The sequence below is a fragment of the Hordeum vulgare genome, chromosome 2H, assembly GCF_904849725.1.
Source record: "Hordeum vulgare subsp. vulgare chromosome 2H, MorexV3_pseudomolecules_assembly, whole genome shotgun sequence".
Classification (NCBI taxonomy): domain Eukaryota; kingdom Viridiplantae; phylum Streptophyta; class Magnoliopsida; order Poales; family Poaceae; genus Hordeum; species Hordeum vulgare.
The window spans coordinates 489,652,406-489,665,459 of NC_058519.1; positions in this window are offsets into that span (position 1 = coordinate 489,652,406).

The following is a 13,054-nucleotide window of genomic DNA, read 5'->3' on the forward strand; positions in this document are numbered from 1 at the left end:
AAAACTAAAACAAACTAAAAAGTAAAGAGCGGGACGCTCCAAGCATAGCACATAACATATGAAGTGATAAAAATATAGTATGGAGAAGGACGAACTGATGATTGTTGATGGAGAAGGGGATGCACGGGGGCATCCCCAAGCTTAGACGCTTGAGTCTCCTTGAATATTTCTTGGGGTGCATGGGGGCATCCCAAGCTTGAGCGCTTGACACTCCTCGATCTTCTTTCATCATCTTCCATCACATACTTCAAAACTCCCTTCATACGAAACTCATCATAAGCTTATTAGACTGGTTAGTACCCATAATAAAATATTTTTTCTCCACTAGAAATAAAGATTTTCATGATGAGCTACTGTTTCTCAAGATTGCCACAAAGTTTTTACAAAGAAAAAGCAAGCTTAAGATTTGCAAAACGATGAAAACGCAAAACGTGACACAATCTGTGAAAAACAGACCAGCAGGTAGTAAATAATTTCCTCACGACGGTTCTGCAACTTAAATAAAAAAACTCAAAACATATGCCAGAAAGCCAATTGTATTGAGCATACTGTCAAAACAATTCAGATCAAAAAGATGACCTGGTCATTTTTGCTGAATTTTTCTGTCAAGCAGACAGAATCTGTTTCTGGACAACATGTCCCAACTTTTGAACTTTCTTGCAATCGGAGGCTAAAACTTGGCACAAAGCTTAAAAATAAAGATACAATGATGTTGCTACAGTAGTAACACACATCAAGACCACTAAAAACTGAAAGTAAAAACTCAAAGTAAAGATAACAAGGGTTGTCTCCCTAGAGCTCTTTCTTTATAGCCATAAAGATAGGCTTAAGATTTTAATGATGCTCTTGTAGGAATAAGAGTTGTAGACCAAAAGAGAGCATCAAAAAGCAAATATCAAATACATTTAAGTCTAACATGCTTCCTATCACAGGAATATTGCAATAGAATAATTCATTGAAGCACAAAGCAATAAGCATAGGAAGGCAAAACAAGTGCAACTTCAAAACCTTCAACATAAAGAGAGGGAACTTGATATTATTGGAATATTTATAAGCATATGTTCCCTTATCATAATAATTTTCAGTGGGCTAATGAATAAACTCAACAATATAAGTATCACATAAGGCATTATTTCCATGATCCAAAAGCATAAAAGTATCATTACTCTTCTTATAAGCAAAATCTTTCTTATTAGGAATAGTGAGAGTAAAGCAATCATTATCATCATGATAATCATCATTTTTAGGAGGCGTATCATAATCATAATAAAATTTATCCTCTATAGTAGGTGGACTAAAAAGCTCAAATTCATCATCATCATATATAGGAAGCATAGTATCATCAAATCAAATTTTCTCCTCAAAAGTTGGGGGACTAAAAATATCATGTTCATCAAACCCGTCATCCCCAAGATTAGAGCTTTCCATGTCATTAGCAATATTGATATTCAAAGGAAGCATACTAATAACATTGCCACCATCATAATTGTTATGCAAATAATAAAGTTCCATAGGTTTTTTAATTTTCTCCTCAAACACTTCATGTCCTAGTTCAAGATAAAGTTTATAAAGCTCTCTCATATTTTTGTTGTTTTCCATTAAGCCTAACTAGTGAAAATAAAAACAAGAAACGAAAAGATTTAATTGCAAGATCTAAAGATATACCTTCAAGCACTCACCTCCCCGGCAACGGCGCTAGAAATAGCTTGATGTCTACGCACACTTCTATTCTTGTAGACTATGTTGGGCCTCCAAGCGCACAGGTTTGTAGGACAACAACAATTTCCCTCAAGTGGATGACCTAAGGTTTATCGAACTCAGGAAAGTAGAGGTTGAAGATGGTCTCTCTCAAGCAACCCTGCAATTAAGATACAAGAAGTCTCTTGTGTCCCCAACACACCTAATACAATTGTCAGTTGTATAGGTGCACTAGTTCGGCGAAGAGATTTTAAAAGTCAAGTGATATGGATGGTAAGACAAGGTATTGTAAATCTGAAATAAAAATGGCAGCAAGCAAACATGAAACAAAACTGAAAGTAAACAGTATTCAATGGTGGAAAACAAGGCCTGGGCTTCATACTTTCACTAGTGGCAACTCCGAACAACATTAACATAATCTAATCACATGATATTTCCACTAAAACATGCAATGGAGACGTACTTGGAGGTCATTCCTTTGTGATCAAGAGAGGACGAGAATTATGTAGGGCTACAAAAGCACACCTCAGAGTTCGTAGTTCTCATCTATGGATTTCCCAATGTCACTGCGGCCATACAAAGAGAGTACCACAATCACCACAACATATCTCAAGGATAGTCAAAGACAAGCACCAAGAGACTCTCAATGTTCAACCAATTCCCAAAAGAGGAAATCACTCATGAAAATATTCTCCTAATCCATGTCCAATAGACCGCTTTCACCATGGTCTCGGGAATTATACTAGATAAGATCAAGTAAGTACATCAATCCAATACATAGAAGAAGGGGAAACATCATGGGATCACCCTAGATTAACATAGCCTATGTTTACAATCAAGATCACATCATGGGAGAGAGAGATAACCACATAGATACACGTAGAAGACCTCAGCCCCGAGGGAGACTACTCACACATGGCCATGGTGAGCAAGAGGTTGATGGAGAGGTGCAGCCCGGAGAGGAGACGGCGGCCACATCGGCGGCCACGGCAGCGGCCCTTGGCCTCCTTCTTCCTTGGAGATGGTGCTGGTATGGAGGTGGTTCTCCACCCCAAGGCGGCTGCTTGGGAGGAGGAAATCTCGTAGCTCTTGGTGGCCCTCGAGAAATCAGGTTTTTCCTCTCCTTATATGAGTCGGGATGATCATCCTTGGCCCTCCGATGGATGCCCCTTTGATCCAAGGGCTCTTGGGCACCTCTAGAACCTTCCTAGGAACCCCTCTTAGCCCTAATGATGTCCCCAAGTCGTGGCTTGGCCGAATTCATCTAATATGGTAAGAGTTGGACTCAACCACGTCACCGATTCCCGTAATCGTGTAATCAGATATTTGTCCTCCAGTAAAACGGACTTTCCTAGAGCGTCCGAACTCCAAATGGGCCGAATTTTATGTCTAGAATTATCAGCATAAACTTCCACACAACTTGCGCATCTATTTGTTTCCATTTGACCTCACCTTCGAGGCGGAAACAGACGATCTCTAAAATATGTAGGGGGGACAGATTTCAGGAAAGTCAGAGTCCCACTCCAACAAGGTTTCCTCTTCTATTTTTGATAGTTCCTACACATCAAAGTGTAAAACAAGAACATTGTGCACTTTTGCAACTATTAGTAGGTTAGTCCAAATAAATCATAAACTTAATATAATTTTTTTATCAAAAGCATAAAAGTAGCATGAAACCATCAAAAATTATAGATACGTCTTGGACGTATCAACGACATTGCACCATCGACGCAATCCACCGACACCTCACAAACCAAGATTGCACAACGCCGCGACACAGGACCTGCATCGCGATGCACAGTCTAAGGCCACGCAAGGCCGAGATGACGCCACGGCACGTGTGTGCCATCGGCATAGTCGAGGGGCATCGCCAATCAAACCAAGCTGAAGCATTGCATCGTCAACACAACCCAACGACACCTCACAAATCAAGACTGCATGATGCCGCGACACCACGTGCATCGGGGTGCATTCGAAGGGAAATGCGAAGCCGAGACGACGCCACAACACCTGTGTGCCAACAACGTAGCTGCAGGGATCGTCAAGCAGAGGCACACAACGAGCACTCGAGCACGACACACACCACGGTCGACCCGAGACCGGACACACCACCACCACTGACCACCCACCTCAAACCAGCCAACCACCATCCCAAACCTCAGGCAAGCAGAATGACACCGCATCTCCCAAGACAGGTGCCACCACTGTGGTAAAACAACGTCAAGGACGTCGCCGCCGTCCGATCAAAAATCTGGATCTAAGGCTTTCGCCCAGAGAATGAACAAAGTACACGCGAAACCAATGCATCACACAACGGATCCTCCAAGAAGGGATCCGACACTAGGAAGCGACGCTGTCGCCGGTGCCGACCGAAATCAGCACAGGGCTTTCACCCGAAGCATCACCCGCGCCACCCCGCTGCTGAGCCACGTCGCTGCCGAGACCGAAGGCAGCACCGAAGAAGGCAGGCCATTGGTGAGGGCCCGCCACCCCCGCAGCTGCCGTCCTGGGCCGTAGATCAACCGCGCACCTCGCGCACTAGATCTGCGCAGGGCGTGAGCCCGCGCAACCCCGCGCGCACACGGCACGCCGAGCCACGCCGCACCACCTCCACCACCGTGCAACCACCAACACCAGATCCAACAACCGGCACCCTCATCATAGCACGAGCACCCCACGCCAGAGAACAGAGCTCCCCGTCATGGTAGAAGCCCCGCGAAAATAGAAAACCACAACCAACCACAACCGTCCAGATCCGGCCGAAGCATGCACATACTAAAGTTTGACTCTTCGCTGGTTTACATTGGTGTTATTTTTGTGCAGAAATAAAAGTTCTCGGAATTGGAGGGAACATTTTGTGAATTATTTTTTGGATTTATAAGGATTTATGGAGCGAAGACCTGCCGGAGGGGAAGTGCCAACGGTCCACAAGCCAATAGGGCGCCCCCGTGGTCGCGCCCTGATGGCTTGTGGGGCCCTCGAGGCTCCTCCGACCCAAATTCCGGTCTTATAAATTCATATTGTCCGAGAGAAAAATAAGAGAGAAGTTTTTATCGCATTCTACGAGACGAAGCCACCGCCACATCCTGTTCCTCCTTTGGAGGGATGATCTCGAGTTCGTTTGGGGCTCCGGAGAGGGGAATTCGTCACCGTCGTCATCACCAACCCTTCTCCATCAACACCACCATGATTATCACCACCAGGAGTGAGTAATTCCTTTATAGGCTTGCTAGATAGCGGTGGAATTGGATGAGATTGATCATGTAACCGAGTTAAGTTTGATAGGGCTTGATCCCTAGTATCCACTATGTTGTGAGATTGATGTTACTATGACTTTGCTATGCTTAATGCTTGTCACAAGGGTCCAAGTGCCATTATTTCATATATGAATCTATTATGCTTTCATGAATATAAGAGTGATATGGATCCAACCTTGCAAGTTATAGTTACCTATTACGTGTCTTGATCCGCATACCCCAAGGTGACAATAATTGTGATTCTTTCCGATGATTGCCATGGTTTGAGGAATTCATGTCTTCACTATGTGCTAATGCTTTGTTCTGGTTCTCTGTTAAAAAGATGCCTTGATATCCCTAAGTTTCCAATAGGACCTGCCGCCATGGGAGGGTAGGATAAAAGATGTCATGCAAGTTCTTATCACAAGCACGCATGACTATATACAGAATACATGCCTGTTGGGGAACGTTGCATTGGAACAAAAAAAATTCCTACGCGCACGAAGACCTATCATGGTGATGTCCATCTACGAGAGGATATTAGATATACGTACCCTTGTATATCGCTAAGCGGGAAGCGTTAAGAAATGCGGTTGATGTAGTGGTACAGCTTCGTGATTCAAATCACCGTCGTCCCACGATCCGTCCCACGAATGGTTCCGATCTAGCGCCGAACGAACGGCACCTCCGCGTTCAGCACACGTGCAGCTCGATGACGATCTTGGCCTTCTTGATCTAGCAAGCAAGACGGAGAAGTAGATGAATTCTTCGACAGCGTGACGGCGCTCCGGTGGTGGTGATGATCTACTCCTGCACGGCTTCGCCCGAGCTCCGCAGAAACCAGATCTAGATGTAAAACTATGTGGAATAGGCTAGAGTTGCACGTGGCAAAAGTTGTGTCTCAAAAAGCCCTAAACCACCAATATATATAGGAGGAGGGGAGGGTCTAGCCTTGGGTCATAAGGGCCTCAAGGGTGCGTCGGCCGCAAGGGTGGAGGAGGACTCCTCCTCCAATTCGGTTTGGAAAGGAGGAGTCCTCCTCTTCTTTCCCACCTCCCTCTTTCCTTTTTCCTTCCTTTCCTTTTGTATTTTTACATGTGGCGCCATAGCCCTCTTAGGCTGACTCCACCAGCCCACTAAGGACTTGGTGTGCCACCCTAGGGCCTCGGGCTCACTCCCGGGTGGGTGGGCCCCTCCCGGTAAACACCCGGAACCCATTCGTCACTCCCAGTACATTGCCGGAATTGCCCGAAACTTTCCGGTGACCAAATGAAACCATCCTATACATCAATCTTCGTTTCCGGACCATTCCGGAAACCCTCGTGACGTCCTGATCTCATCCGGGACTCCGAACAACATTTGGTAACCACACATATAACTCAACTATACTAAAACATCATTGAACCTTAAGTGTGCACACCCTGCGGGTTCGAGAACTATGCAGACATAACCCAAGATACCCCTCGGTCAATATCCAATAGCGGGACCTGGATGCCCATATTGGATCCTACATATTCTCCGAAGATCTTATCGTTGAACCTCAGTGTGAAGGATTCATATAATCCCGTATATCATTCCTTTTGTCCTTCGGCATGTTACTTGCCCGAGATTCGGTCGTCGGTATCCGCATACCTATTTCAATCTCGTTAGTGGCAAGTCTCTTTACTCGTTCTGTAATACAAGATCCCGTGACTTACACTTAGTCACATTGCTAGCAAGGCTTGTGTGTGATGTTGTATTACCGAGTGGGCCCCGAGATACCTCTCCGTCACGCGGAGTGACAAATCCCAGTGTTGATCCATACTAACTCAACGGACACCTTCGGAGATACCTGTAGAACACCTTTATAGTCACCCAGTTACGTTGTAACGTTTGATGCACACAAGGTATTCCTCCGGTGCCAGTGAGTTATATGATCTCATGGTCATAGAAACAAATACTTGACACGCAGAAAACAATAGCAATAAAATGGCATGATCAATATGCTACGTTCATAGTTTGGGTCTTGTCCATCACATGATTCTCCTAATGATGTGATCCCGTTATCAAGTGACAACACTTGCCTATGGTCAGTAAACCTTGACCATATTTGATCAACAAACTAGTCAACTAGAGGCTCCCTAGGGACAGTGTGTTGTCCATGTATCCACACATGTATTTAAGTTTCCAAACAATACAATTTTAGCATGGATAATAAACGATTATTATGAACAAGGAAATATAATAATAACTAATTTATTATTGCCTCTAGGACATATTTCCAACAATCTCCCACTTGCACTAGAGTCAATAATCTAGTTCACATCACCATGTGATTTCAACGAATCCAACACCCATATAGTTCTGGGGTCTTATCTCGTCTTGCTCGTGGAGAGGTTTTAGTCAATGGTTCTGAAACTTTTAGATCCATGTGTGCTTTACAAATCTTTATGTCATCTTATAAATGTTGCTACTACGTGCTATTCGGAAATACTCCAAATATCTACTCTACTATACGAATCTGTTTTGACATCCTGTGTGCAATGTTTCATAAATAATGCAACAACTACTAACATAATTCCAACAGACTTTTAGCATCGCTACGAGTGAGAAAGTCTCATCATAGTCAAATCTTTGATCTTGTCGGAAACATCTTTGCGACAAGTCGAGCTTTTCTTAATGGTGAATAGTCACCATCATCGTCTGTCTTCTTTTTAAAGATCCATCTTTACTTAATAGTCCTACGACCATCAAGTAGTTCTTCCAAAGTCTACACTTCGTTTTCATACATAGATCCTTTCTCGGATTTCATGGCCTCTACCCATATGTCGGAATCCGGGCCCACCATCGCTTCTCCATAGCTCGTAGGTTCATTGTTTTTAACAACATGACCTCCAAGATAGGGTTACTGTACCACTCTGCAGTAGTACGCGACCTTGTCGACCTACGAGTTTTGTAGTAACTTGATCAGAAGCTCTAATGATCACCATCATCAGCTTCCACTTCAATTGGTGTAGGCGCCAGAGGAACATCTTCATGCGCATTCTACACACTGGTTGAAGTGACGGTTTACTAACCTCATCAAGTTCCACCACCCTCCCACTCAATTCTATTGAGAGAAACTTATCCTCGAGAAAGGACCCGTTTCTAGAAACAAACACATTGCTTCCGGATCTGAGATAGGAGATGTATCCAGCTGTTTTGGATATACTATGAGGATGCTTTTATCCGCTTTGGGTTCGAGCTTATCAGACTGAAACTTTTTCACATAAGCATCGCAGCCCAAACTTTTAAGAAACGACAGCTTAGGTTTCTCCAAACCATAGTCTATATTGTGTCATCTCAATGGAAATACGCGGTGCCCTATTTAAAGTGAAGGTTGTCTCTAATGCATAACCATAGACGATAGTGGTAATTCGATAAGAGACATCATAGTATGCACCATATCAAATAGGGTGCGGCTATGACGTTCGGACACATCATCACACTATGGTGTTCCAGGTGGTATGAATTGCGAAACAATTTTCACATTGTCTTAACTGCGTACCAAAAACTCGTAACTCGGATATTCATTTCTATGATCATATCGTAGACTGTTTATCCTCTTGTCACGATGATCTTCACTCTGAAATAGCTTTGAACTTTTCAATATTTCAGACTTGTGATTCATCAAGCAAATACTTCTGTATCTACTCAAATCGTCAGTGAAGTAAGAACATAATGATATCCACCGTGTGCCTCAGCACTTATGGGACTTTACACATCAAAAATGTATTAATCCCAACAAGTTACTCTCTTGTTTCATGTGGCATGATTTACATGTCTCAAGTGATTCAAAATCAAGTGAAATCCAAACGATCCATCCGCATGGAGTTTCTTCATGCATTAATACCAACAGGTATGGTTTGCACGTCTCAAACGTTTCAAAAATGAGTCAGTACAAAGATCCATCGGCATGGAGCTTCTTCGTGCATTTTATATCAACATGACTCAAGTGGCAGTGCCACAACTAAGTGGTACTATCATTATTACTTTGTATCTTTTGGCACCAATATTATGATCATGTGTAACACTACGATCGAGATTCAATAAACCATTGAGGGTAATTATTCAAGCAAATAGAATAACTTTTATTCTCTTTACATGAATAATCGTATTGCAATAAACACGATCCAATCATGTTCATGCTCAACGCAAACATCAGATAACAATTATTTAGGTTTTACCACCAATCCCGATGATAGAGGGAGCGTGCGATGTTTGATCACATCAACCTTGGAAACACTTACAACACGTATCGTCACCTCGCCTTTAGCTAGTCTCCATTTGTACCGTAGCTTTCATTTTGAGTTACTAATCACTTAGCAACCGAACCGGTATCCAATACCCTCGTGCCACTAGGAGTACTAGTAAAGTACACATCAATATCATGTATATCAAATATACTTCTGTCGACTTTGCCAGCCTTCTTATCTACCAAGTATTTAGGGTAGCTCCGCCTCAGTGACTGTTCCCCTCATAACAGAAGCACTTAGTCTCGGGTTTGGGTTCAATTTTTGGTTTCTTCATTAGAGAAGCAACTGGTTTGTCGTTTCATGAAGTATCCCTTCTAGCCCTTGCCTTTCTTGAAATTAGTGGTTTTACTAACCATCAACAATTGATGCTCCTTCTTGATTTCTACTTTCGCAGTGTCAAACATTGTGAATCACTCAAGGATCATCATATCTATCCTTGATTTGTTTATAGTTCATCATGAAGCTCTAGCAGCTTAGTGGCAGTGACTTTGGAGAACCATCACTATCTCATCTGGAAGATTAACTCCCACTTGATTCAAGCGATTGTTTTACTCAGACAATCTGAGAACATGCTCAACGATTTGAGATTTTCACCTTTACTTTGTAGGCAAAGAATCTTGTCGGAGGTCTTATACCTCTCAACAAGGGCACGAGCATGAAATCTCAATTTCATCTCTTTGAATATCTCTTGTGTCCTGTGACGTTTTCAAAACGTCTTCAGCGCCTTGCTTCTAAGCCATTAAGTATTGTGCACTGAACTATCATGTAGTCATCAAAGACGTATATGTCAGATGTTTGCCACATCAACAGATGCCGCCAGAGGTGCAGCACACAGAGTGGTGCATTAAGGACATAAGCCTTCCGCACAGCAATGAGGACAATCCTCAGTTTTACGGACTCAGACCGCAAAGTTGCTAATATCAACTTTCAACTAAATTTTCTCTAGGAACATGTAAAAACAGTAGAGCTATAGCGCAAGCTACATCGTAATTCGCAAAGACCAGTAGACTATGTTCATGATAATTAGTTCAATTAATCATATTACTTAAGAACTCTCACTCAAAAAGTACATCTCGCTAGTCATTTGAGTGGTACACGATCCAAACCCACTATCTCAAGTCCGATCATCACGTGAGTCGAGAATAGTTTCAGTGGTAAGCATCTCTATGCTAATCATATCAACTATATGATTCATGCTCGACCTTTCGGTCTCATGTGTTCCGAGGCCATGTCTGCGCATAATAGGCTCGTCAAGTTTAACCCGAGTGTTCCGTGTGTGCAACTGTTTTGCACCCGTTGTATGTGAACGTTGAGTCTATCACACCCGATCATAACGTGGTGTCTCGAAGCGACGAACTGTCGCAACGGTGCACAGTCGGGGAGAACACAATTTCGTCTTGAAATTATAGTGAGAGATCACCTCATAATGCTACCATCGTTCTAAGCAAAATAAGGTGCATAAAAGTATTAACATCATATGCAACTCATAAGTGACACGATATGGCCATCATCATGTGCTTCTTGATCTCCATCACCAAAGCACCGGCACGATCTTCTTGTCACCGGCGCCACACCATGATCTCCATCATCATGATCTCCATCAACGTGTCGCCATCGGGGTTGTCATGCTACTCATGCTATTACTACTAAAGCTACGTCCTAGCAATATAGTAAACGCATCTGCAAGCACAAACGTTAGTTTAAAGACAACCTTATGGCTCCTGCCGGTTGCTGTACCATCGATGTGCAAGTCGATATTAACTATTACAACATGATCATCTCATACATCCAATATATCACATCACGTCATTGGCCATATCATATCACAAGCATACCCTGCAAAAACAAGTTAGACGTCCTCTAATTGTTGTTGCATGTTTTACATGGCTGCTATGGGTATCTAGTAGATCGCATCTTACTTACGCAAAAACCACAACGGAGATGTGCAAATTGCTATTTAACCTCTCCAAGGACCACCTCGGTCAAAACCAATTCAACTAAAGTTGAAGAAACCGAGACCCGCCAGTCATCTTTATGCAATGAGGTTGCATGTCAAGCGATGAAACCAGTCTTTCGTAAGCGTACGAATAATGTCGGTTCGGGCCACTTCAATCCAACAATACCGCTGAATCGAGAAAAGACTAAGGAGGGAAACAAATCGAACATCACCGTCCACAAAACCCTTTGTGTTCTACTCGAGATAACATCTACGCATGAACCTAGCTCATGATGCCACTGATGGGGAACGTTGCACGGGAAACAAAAATTCCCTACGCGCACGAAGACCTATCATGGTGATGTCCATCTACGAGAGGAGATTTGGATCTACGTACCCTTGTAGATCGCATAGCGGGAAGCGTTAAGAAACGCGGTTGATGTAGTGGAATGTCCTCACGTCCCTCGATCCGCCCCGCGAACCGTCCCATGAACCGTCCCGCGATCCTTCCCACGATCCGTTCCGATCTAGTGTCGAACGGACGGCACCTCCGCGTTGAGCACACATACAGCTCGACGATGATCTCGACCTTCTTGATACAGCAAGCAAGACGGAGAAGTAGATGAGTTCTCCAGCAGCGTGACGGCACTCCGGTGGTGGTGAAGGATCTACTTCTGCAGGGCTCCGCCCGAGATACGCAAAAATACGATCTAGAGGAAAAACTGTGGTGTTTGTGGTCGGGCTGCCGTGGCAAAAGTTGTGTCAAATCAGCCCTAAAACTCCACTATATGTAGGAGGAGGGGAGGGGAGGATTGCCTTGGGGTCCAAGACCCCTAGGGTGCGCCGGCCAAGGAGAGGAGGAGTCCTCCTCCAATCCTAGTCCAACTAGGATTGGAAGGTGGAGTCCTTCTCTTCCTTCCCACCTCCTTTTTTTCTTTTCTCTTTGATTTTCTATCTTGTAGCGCCAAGGCCTCTTTGGGCTGTCCCAACAGCCCACTAAGGGCTGGTGCCGCCCTCAAGGTCATGGGCCTCTCCCTGGTGGGTTGCCCCCCCCCCTCCCGGTAAATATCCGGAACCCATTCGTCACTCCCGGTACAATGTCGGTAATGCCCGAAAACCTTCCGGTAACCAAATGAGACAAACCTATATATCAATCTTCGTCTCCGGACCATTCCGGAAACCCTCGTGACGTCTATGATGTCATCCGAGACTCCGAACAACACTCGGTAACCACGCATATAACTCAACTATACTAAAACATCGCCGAACCTTAAGTGTGCAGACCCTGCGGGTTCGAGAACTACGTAGACATGCCCCGAGGTACTCCTCGGTCAATATCCAATAGCGGGACCTGGATGCCCATATTGGATCCTACATATTCTCCGAAGATCTTATCCGTTGAACCTCAGTGTCAAGGATTCATATAATCCCGTATGTCATTCCCTTTGTCCTTCGGTATGTTACTTGCCCGAGATTCGATCGTCGGTATCCGCATACCTATTTCAATCTTGTTACCAGCAAGTCTCTTTACTCGTTCTGTAATACAAGATCCCGTGACTTACACTTAGTCACATTGCTTGGAAGGCTTGTGTGTGATGTTGTATTACCGAGTGGGCCCCGAGATACCTCTCCGTCATACGGAGTGACAAATCCCAGTCTTGATCCATACTAACTCAACGGACACCTTCGGAGATACCAGTAGAACACCTTTATAGTCACCCAGTTACGTTGTGACGTTTGATGCACACAAGGTATTCCTTCGGTGCTAGTGAGCTATATGATCTCATGGTCATAGGAACAAATACTTAACACGCAGAAAACAATAGCAATAAAACGACACGATCAATATGCTACGTTCATAGTTTGGGTCTTGTCCATCACATGATTCCCCTAATGATGTGATCCCATTA